We start from the raw sequence: 8,243 nt of genomic DNA, 5'->3' as shown, positions 1-8,243 counted from the left end.
TTAACTTCTACTTAGTATATTAAAGATTTTTCATACTATTAAATCACTTGAAATACTAATATTGACCTAAAAATTAAGGAGCGCAACCAGCTACGATAGATTAAGTTGTACTAATAGTAACAATCAGAGTTGAGAACTGAATTTGAAGAATTAACCTAAATAGCCGCTCATCCATCTGTTTAAATTAAATATATACTTTATGTATAATCAGTATTTAACGAGCTATTTATGGGAAGATCCTGATGAACACCTTGTCCTTGCTAAGAGGCCCAATCAAGTCAGATTATACCAGCAGAAGGATATATATATATATATTTCTCCCAATTGATCTTTCATTGAATGATCTCATCCACTTGATGCTTAATGAATATCTAATATCCATACTCTAATATCCATTTGATGATTAATAAATAGCTGACACTGATAACCTAATGTTCGGTGAATAAATATTCCTTTCGTTTCAAATTATTTGTCAACTATCGTGATTTAAAAAAATAATTGTCTCACATTATTTGTTATTCTAAAAGTTCAAAATAGATTTAATTATTTTTTCTTATTTCATTCTTAGTACATATTATTTGTTCTTAAAAACTACAAATTTCTTAATAGACTGTCATAGTTGGTTCACAAATAAAGTTATCGAGGGATTATAGTTCTAAAATTATAATTCTGAGACTAATTTATCTCATTTGAGAGGTGGAATAAAATAATACAGTAAAACCTCTATAAATTAATATAGGTGGGACCATAAAATTTTATTATTTTATAGAGATATTATTTAATCGATAAATTAATATTTATTAATTTAAAGAATGGTTTGAGATTTAATGAAGGTTAATTTTGATTATATCAAAATTATTGTATCTTACTAATTTATGTATCATATTTATTGATTTCACATAAAAAAATATTATATATAAAGTACAACGAATACATCAAAATCATTGTATCTTACTAATTTATGTATCATATTTATTGAATTGTCACTATCATGCAAACAAAAAGCATGGATGATAAGTGTGCTTTTTGATGAATATACTTGTTGGTTTGACCACAAAATGCATGGTAGACGAGTTTTGCTTATGGTAGATAATTGTCCAGCCCATAATATAAATAGTGAAGGACTACAAAACGTTGAATTGTTTTTCTTGCCACCCAACATAACATCCAAAATTCAACCTTGTGGTGTTGGGATAGTAAGAGCTTTCAAGATGTATTATCGTAACAGATTTTATCATAGGATATTAGAAGGCTATNACAAAATGCATGGTAGACGAGTTTTGCTTATGGTAGATAATTGTCCAGCCCATAATATAAATAGTGAAGGACTACAAAACGTTGAATTGTTTTTCTTGCCACCCAACATAACATCCAAAATTCAACCTTGTGGTGTTGGGATAGTAAGAGCTTTCAAGATGTATTATCGTAACAGATTTTATCATAGGATATTAGAAGGCTATGAAGTGAGACAAACTAATCCAGCAAAGATTGATGTTTTGGATGCTACCAATTTTGCAATCCCTGCTTGGACAACAAATGTCCAGCAAGAGACAATAGCAAATTGTTTTCGACACTGTAAAATTCGTTTGGGGATGCAATCTCAAAGAATTTGAATGAACCCACTTGTGAAAACGTCATTCATGAACTTGAGGTCGTGATTAATGATCTCGATTACCACAATAAAATGAATGTGAATAACCTGTTGGATTATCCAGGTGAAAGTGATATATGTTCAGAGGTCCAAAGCTCAGAAGAAATTGTGGATACCATCAAAAAAAGCGATGCTAATGAAGAAGTTGTAGACGATACTATACCTTTTGAACCAGTTACACGTAAGGAAACACTTATTCATCTAGAACTCTTCACAATTTTATGGTGCAGTTTGAAAAGACAACACCAGAGCTCTTGGATACAATAAGAAAAGTTAGAGATGAGCTTCAACTAGATTTAAATTTTAAGAAAAACAGACCCCAATAGAATCATATTTAACTAAATTGTCTTAGATATATTCGTACTTTTAAAGAATTATTAGTTTATGATATTAATAGGACCATATATTTATATAGGGGTCTTTTGGAAATATATTATCTTATTATCTTATCGAAATTGGTGACTTTTTCCATTGGCTCAAGTCGGGACCGGAGGAAAATATTACTTTAGAGAGATTATTAATTTACTGAGTATTAATTTATAGAGGTTTTACTATACCAAATTAGATAAAATATTCAAAGTTAAGTTCCAATATTTAATTAAAAAATTATATCTTAAGATATAAATTAGAGTAAAATAGTAAAAAAAATTCAGTTAATATTTTTTTCAAAGAAGCATATAAAAGAAAAATACGATAAATATTTTGAGTATCTAACATCAATAAACAAATATCCATTTGATAACCAAATATGAGACGATGGATATTTTCCGAGATTTGGTTATTGAGTGGGATCTTTAATCATTCTTATTTTTTCAAAAGTTAATTAGTCCTTTATGAACTTTTGCCACCATTAACTAACTAACCACAAAAGTGAAACATGTCTTGTAATGTTCTTTTTTACTTTCTTTTCCTTTAATTATCTGTGTAAACATTCTTTTTCCTTTTTCTTTTAGAAGAAGGTGGTGTCGATCATGCATTGATTGTAGGCAAAACACAGTGGAAACGTGATTTATAGCCTCATTTAGGTTGGGAATGTCGTAGCTCATTTGATTAACTATCTAAATTTTCATTTTGTTGATGAGCGTTTGATTTTTCATATTGTAATCCTTTCTTATTTCTCCTTCTCTTACCCCCAATATATTAAAAAAAAAGAAGACCTCTTTCAGGCGTATCAATGTCACTAGACTAAGTTTTTTTTCTCCATCTACCTAATTAATCTAATACTTTTACCATATTTACTAATTCTCCGTATAGTTTGAAATAATTATATTTTTATCTCACTAATTAATAATTTTATATCAAATTTCAAGTCAGATACACCTAGATACATGTTGTTGCTACTAGATACACTAAAATAGAGAGAGACAAGCGAGATTTGTTTTGTATCCCAGATACATGTGAATCACACCAGATACATGTATCTGGTGTGATTTGCATGTAACTCGAATACCAGTATGCGAGTGAAATGTGAGAGTGACGAGCGAGATGGGAAGGAGGCGAATGTTATTTGTCTATGTATCCCAAATACATGTGAATCCACTTGAATACAGTGTATCCTGAACAAATTATACCTAATTTTGACCCCATGTATCTGAGCTATATGCATCTAGACGTATTTGAACGTATTAAAAGTCAAGACGCACCAAAATCTGGTAAGATTCGTAATATTACGAAGTAACATGCATTTAAGTAATTAGCTCCTAAACTAGTGAGATTATTTCTGTAAGTTACTAACCTACCTAATTACACAAACATTCATACCATGATCACTAATTCTCCATATAGTTTGAAATGATTACTAATTCTCCCTATAGTTTAAAATGATTACTAATTTTCCCTATAGTTTGCAATGATTACTAATTCTCCCTATAGTTTGAAATAATTACTAATTCTCCCTATAGTTTAAAATAATTACTAATTCTCCCTATAGTTTGAAATAATTACTAATTATATAATTGATTAATAGTTTCATATCAAATTTCAAGTCAGGCACACCTACATATGGTTTTTGCTACTAGATACACTGAAATAGGAAGAGAGGCAAGCGAGCACGGGAGGGAGGTAAACGAAATTGTATATGTATTCAAAATACATGTATCTAGTGTGATTTGTTTGTATATGAGATACCAGATACACGAGCGAGATAAGAAAGTGACGAGCGAGATTTGTCTATGTATCTCAGATACATGCGAATCCACTTGGATACAATGTATCTATAACAAATTACACCTAATTTTAACCTCATATATCTCAAGATATATGTATCTAGACGCACTAAAACCTAATAAAATTCATAATATTACAAATTAGTATGTATCTAATTAATTAACTACTGATTTCTACAAGTTATGTAGTCCAAAACATGCATGCCCAATATTTACATTATTTGGGCTCTTAAACAAGTCAACAGACTCAACAGCCCTTACCTGTTTTTTAAATTCAAATCATCACCAAAGTTATGAGTTGTCTTTTTGTATAGGATAGCAATTAAACCTCTCCGTAGTGACTGATTTTGTTTGAAAGTTTCCTGGTAGTTATAATGAGGTATTGTTATATGTGTATTAAATTTGATGTTTAGTTTTCATTTAGTTGTTATAAATAAAAAATATGTAAAATTAGAAAGAGTACAAATATAAAAAAAAATTAAAAAAATATTACTAGTCGTTCTTCATAAATTTGTGATCATAATTGATGGAGTGGCGGAGCCACATTGAAGGGGTGTTGACCGACATCCCTTCCTCAAAAAATTACGTTGCATAGCTAGATAAAAATATATTTTTATGTATATATATTACATATTGACACTCCTCAATTTCTACACAATAAAATCACTCAACTTGTCTTTAGTTTTTTTTAATATGACAAAGTAATTTTTTCTTATGTCATGTAAATATGGACTTAGGGGTCTACAAAACCGAACCGAAAATCGAACCAAACCGCAAATTGAATCAAACCGAAAAAAAAAACCCGACTAGTGATTGGTTTGACTTGGTTTGGTGTTGAAAAAAAAAAACCCGACTATATTTGGGTTGGTTTGGTTTTAACTAAAAAAAACCAACCCGAGACCAAACTAACCCGTCATTATATATATAATTTTAAAATTTTATTTTATACATAAAATTATTTACTTTTATATAGTTTTTAAATATTTCTTATACTTTTTTTATAGTTTTTAACTTTTAATATATTATTTCAAGTTTGAAACTTAGAATTTTGAATAGTTCCATAAATATTAGAGTCCATAGTTGTTGGTAATTATAATAAAACTTAAATCAAAATCAAATTAATACTAATGCAAAAAAAAATTCAATTTAACACTAAGAATGACAATAATATTGAATATTTGTTCTTTGGTTTTACATTGGTTTAGACAATTAAAGTACAAAATCTAATTTTAATTTTCTTTAATATTTAGTCATCTAACTAATATTTATTAAACTTATTTTAGCATGATTTAGTACTTTTAAATTATGATCATTTTAATTATGACTTGTTAATTTGTAATATTTCTTTTACGCGATTTCATTATTATTAATTTTTTTGGATATTTTAGTGCATTAATCATATCATTGTTTGTGTTGTATTCTTAAGAAAGACCTTAAATAGTTGTATTTTGGTAGGACTGGAGAAATATTTGAAGTACAAATAAATTATATGTTTGTATGAATACTTTACCTGAAAAACCCGAAAAAATCCGAAAAAACCCGAGGTTGAAAAACCCGAGTTTTATTGGTTTGGTTTGGTTTATAGATTTAAAAATCCAACACAAATGGTTTGGTTTGATATTTGAAAAACCCGAACCAACCCGACCATGTACACCCCTACATGGACCCCACAAATAAATAATTTTTTTTAAAAAAACTCATTAAGTATTTATAATGGTAAATTCAGTAACTTTTAAATAGAAAATTTAAAATACCTAAAGCATTACATAAAAAAAGAAATCCTTTTTCATGTGGTTAACTTAATTAGTATTTATAAAAACAAATTTAATACTTTTTAAGTAGAAAATATAAAATCCTAAAACACTACGCAAAGAAAATATCTACAGATTTATAGACAAGCCAAGAACAAAAACGAATCAAAGTGACCATATAACTATATATAAGTGATGTGCTGCTTTAATTCTTAGCAATAATTTGATTCTTCATTTGTTGGTATGTAAATTTAGGATGGAAAAGGGTGAATTTCAGTTAATTAATTATTTTAATAATAAATTTGATTCAACGATTTTATTGATATAAAGGATTAAGTTGAATGATTTAAGTGATATAAAACAAAGTTCAATAGCTTTTTCAGATAAATTTACAAAGTTGAATGACATTTTGAGATATTTACCGTATATTAATAAATATATAAGGTGTCTTGTTCTTACTTCTTACACTCTTCTCAATATGGTCAATCAATATATATTATTATTGTTAGAAATTTCATTCTCTGCGTCAATTGTCTGACTATATACTAGAAATCGTATGTATTTATACAAAATACACATATAATCTTGAAATGGTCAAATATAAGAAAATTTGATTCCTTTTTTTTACCTCTAAAAGAAAATATTTACTATTTGATTTATATCTCAGCATAAGAAATGTAACCAAAGCAATATGTAAAATGATTTATAATCACACATAAGCATACATACACCACTTAAAAGTAAAAAAGAAAAGCCAAAATATTTATTAGTTATTCATTATAACGACCTGTTCCCGTCGTTATAGAAATATCGACGGGGAAAATTTAAGACCGAAATTTTTTTTCGTAGTATTTGGATTTTTCCAACCTAATCCAGATTTGGACGAAATCGGAGTCATTAAGGTGTAGGGAAATCTGGTAACAATCGGGTGATTTATTTACGATTATGATTACATGGGTGGATACAGTGGCAAAGCCAGGATTTTCGTGGAGGGGGTTCAACTTATAAGAAGTAAATAAGAAAATGGAGCAAAACGGATCGGGAAAGAAAAAAATTATCCTTAATCCATTAAATATAACTTGCCTTGTCATGCCGCATTTAGCGTTTCTTCCTACTTTTACTATGCTTCATTGATTCTTTTTTTTTAAAAATGATTTTTTCTTTAATTTTTTATTATTTTACTTTATTTTGAATTTTTAAAATAAATTAAATTAGTGTTCATTCAATCATATGTTACTTTAAAAATTGTTTAATAATCTTTAAAATGTGTGGGGATTGAGTTACTAATATTATAATGCATATTAAAAGGATAAATAAATGGCATCATCAATTTTTTGTTCATTTATTCAATTTATAAGGTTTTCCATCGGTAAAAAAAATGAATAAATCATATCAATGTAGTTTATGTCTCTCTAGAATAGAACTGATAAAATGAGAAAGAAATATGATGAATAATCATGTCTTACAAATTTATTCGTTCGATTAAGTTTAACTTATCTTTAAAGTTTTTTTTCTCTATCTCAATTTCAAGTTTAAGAATAATTGATAGTTTTTTTAAAAAATTCCTTTGAATTAGTATATAAAAAGAGAGTTACGTAAAAATAAAATGAGCAATGGAGACAAAAATAATAAAATACAAAAATGAAAATAATATGCCTTAGAAATTCGAAAAAATGAATATTGAAAAGGAGAAATAACATTAAAAAATGAAAAAAAAAACAAAACAATAAAGCTCCAGCCCAAAAATGTTGAGCCCATCTCGGTCTTGCTATTTGATTTTCCAAATGAAGAAAACAAGAAAAATTTTAGGAAAGTGTTGTTGCGCAGAATCGAACCTATGACGTCCAAAATTCTTGAACCCCCTTTACCATTGAGCTAGCCTCTTTACATGTGTTTAGGGGGTTCATTTTAATATATACACACATAAAAATAGAATTTGACCTTATATATACCGTGTAATTTTTTGACGAGGGGGATCGGGTGACCCCCCTAACCTCCATGTAGATCCGCCCCTAGGTGGATAGATAACTTGTTAAGGAATCCGTACGACTTTACAGAATTGAATTCGGGCTCGTAGAACTCCCAAAATCGATCTTCTGAGCGTTGTTGGTTAGAGGTGTGTTGTGAAATGAGGATCTTAAAATTCTTTAAATAGCTCACTGGTTCGTGCAAGCCGCCTTGGCGGGAGTTTTTGCCGCTCTGGCGGGGCCGCTACAACGGGGTGAGGGCCAATGTGGCGGGTTCGACGCGACTTAAAGTCGTAAATAAACCCCTAAAAGACTTTATTTTGCACTTTTCAATTTTTAGAGCTAAGGAACGAACCCCAGGTGACTCCTAACAGTTTTCCACCATTCTTGAGAGTAAAGGTAAGCTTTTCACTCCCCGAATCCGCTTCTCAATCCGTAGAATGTAATAAAATGGGCAATTAATGATGGGGGAAGGTTTTGATCTAGATTCTATAGTGGAAACAACCCTATTTTGAACACTTGGGATCATGGGTATGAACTATGGTTCATAAAATTGTTAGCAATTCGGGTAATTAGTGATTGTTTATTGATTCTCGTATTGTATTGATTGTTTGTAGACCAAGAACAAGCGGAATGAATCCGAAAAGGGAAGGATCAAGTTTCTTAGGGTTTCAAGCTTATTTCGAGGTAGGTGATGGTTGTGATTCTA

Source organism: Solanum stenotomum, unplaced genomic scaffold (genome assembly GCF_019186545.1).
Source record: "Solanum stenotomum isolate F172 unplaced genomic scaffold, ASM1918654v1 scaffold31622, whole genome shotgun sequence".
Taxonomy (NCBI): domain Eukaryota; kingdom Viridiplantae; phylum Streptophyta; class Magnoliopsida; order Solanales; family Solanaceae; genus Solanum; species Solanum stenotomum.
Note: the sequence above shows the minus strand (reverse complement) of the source record.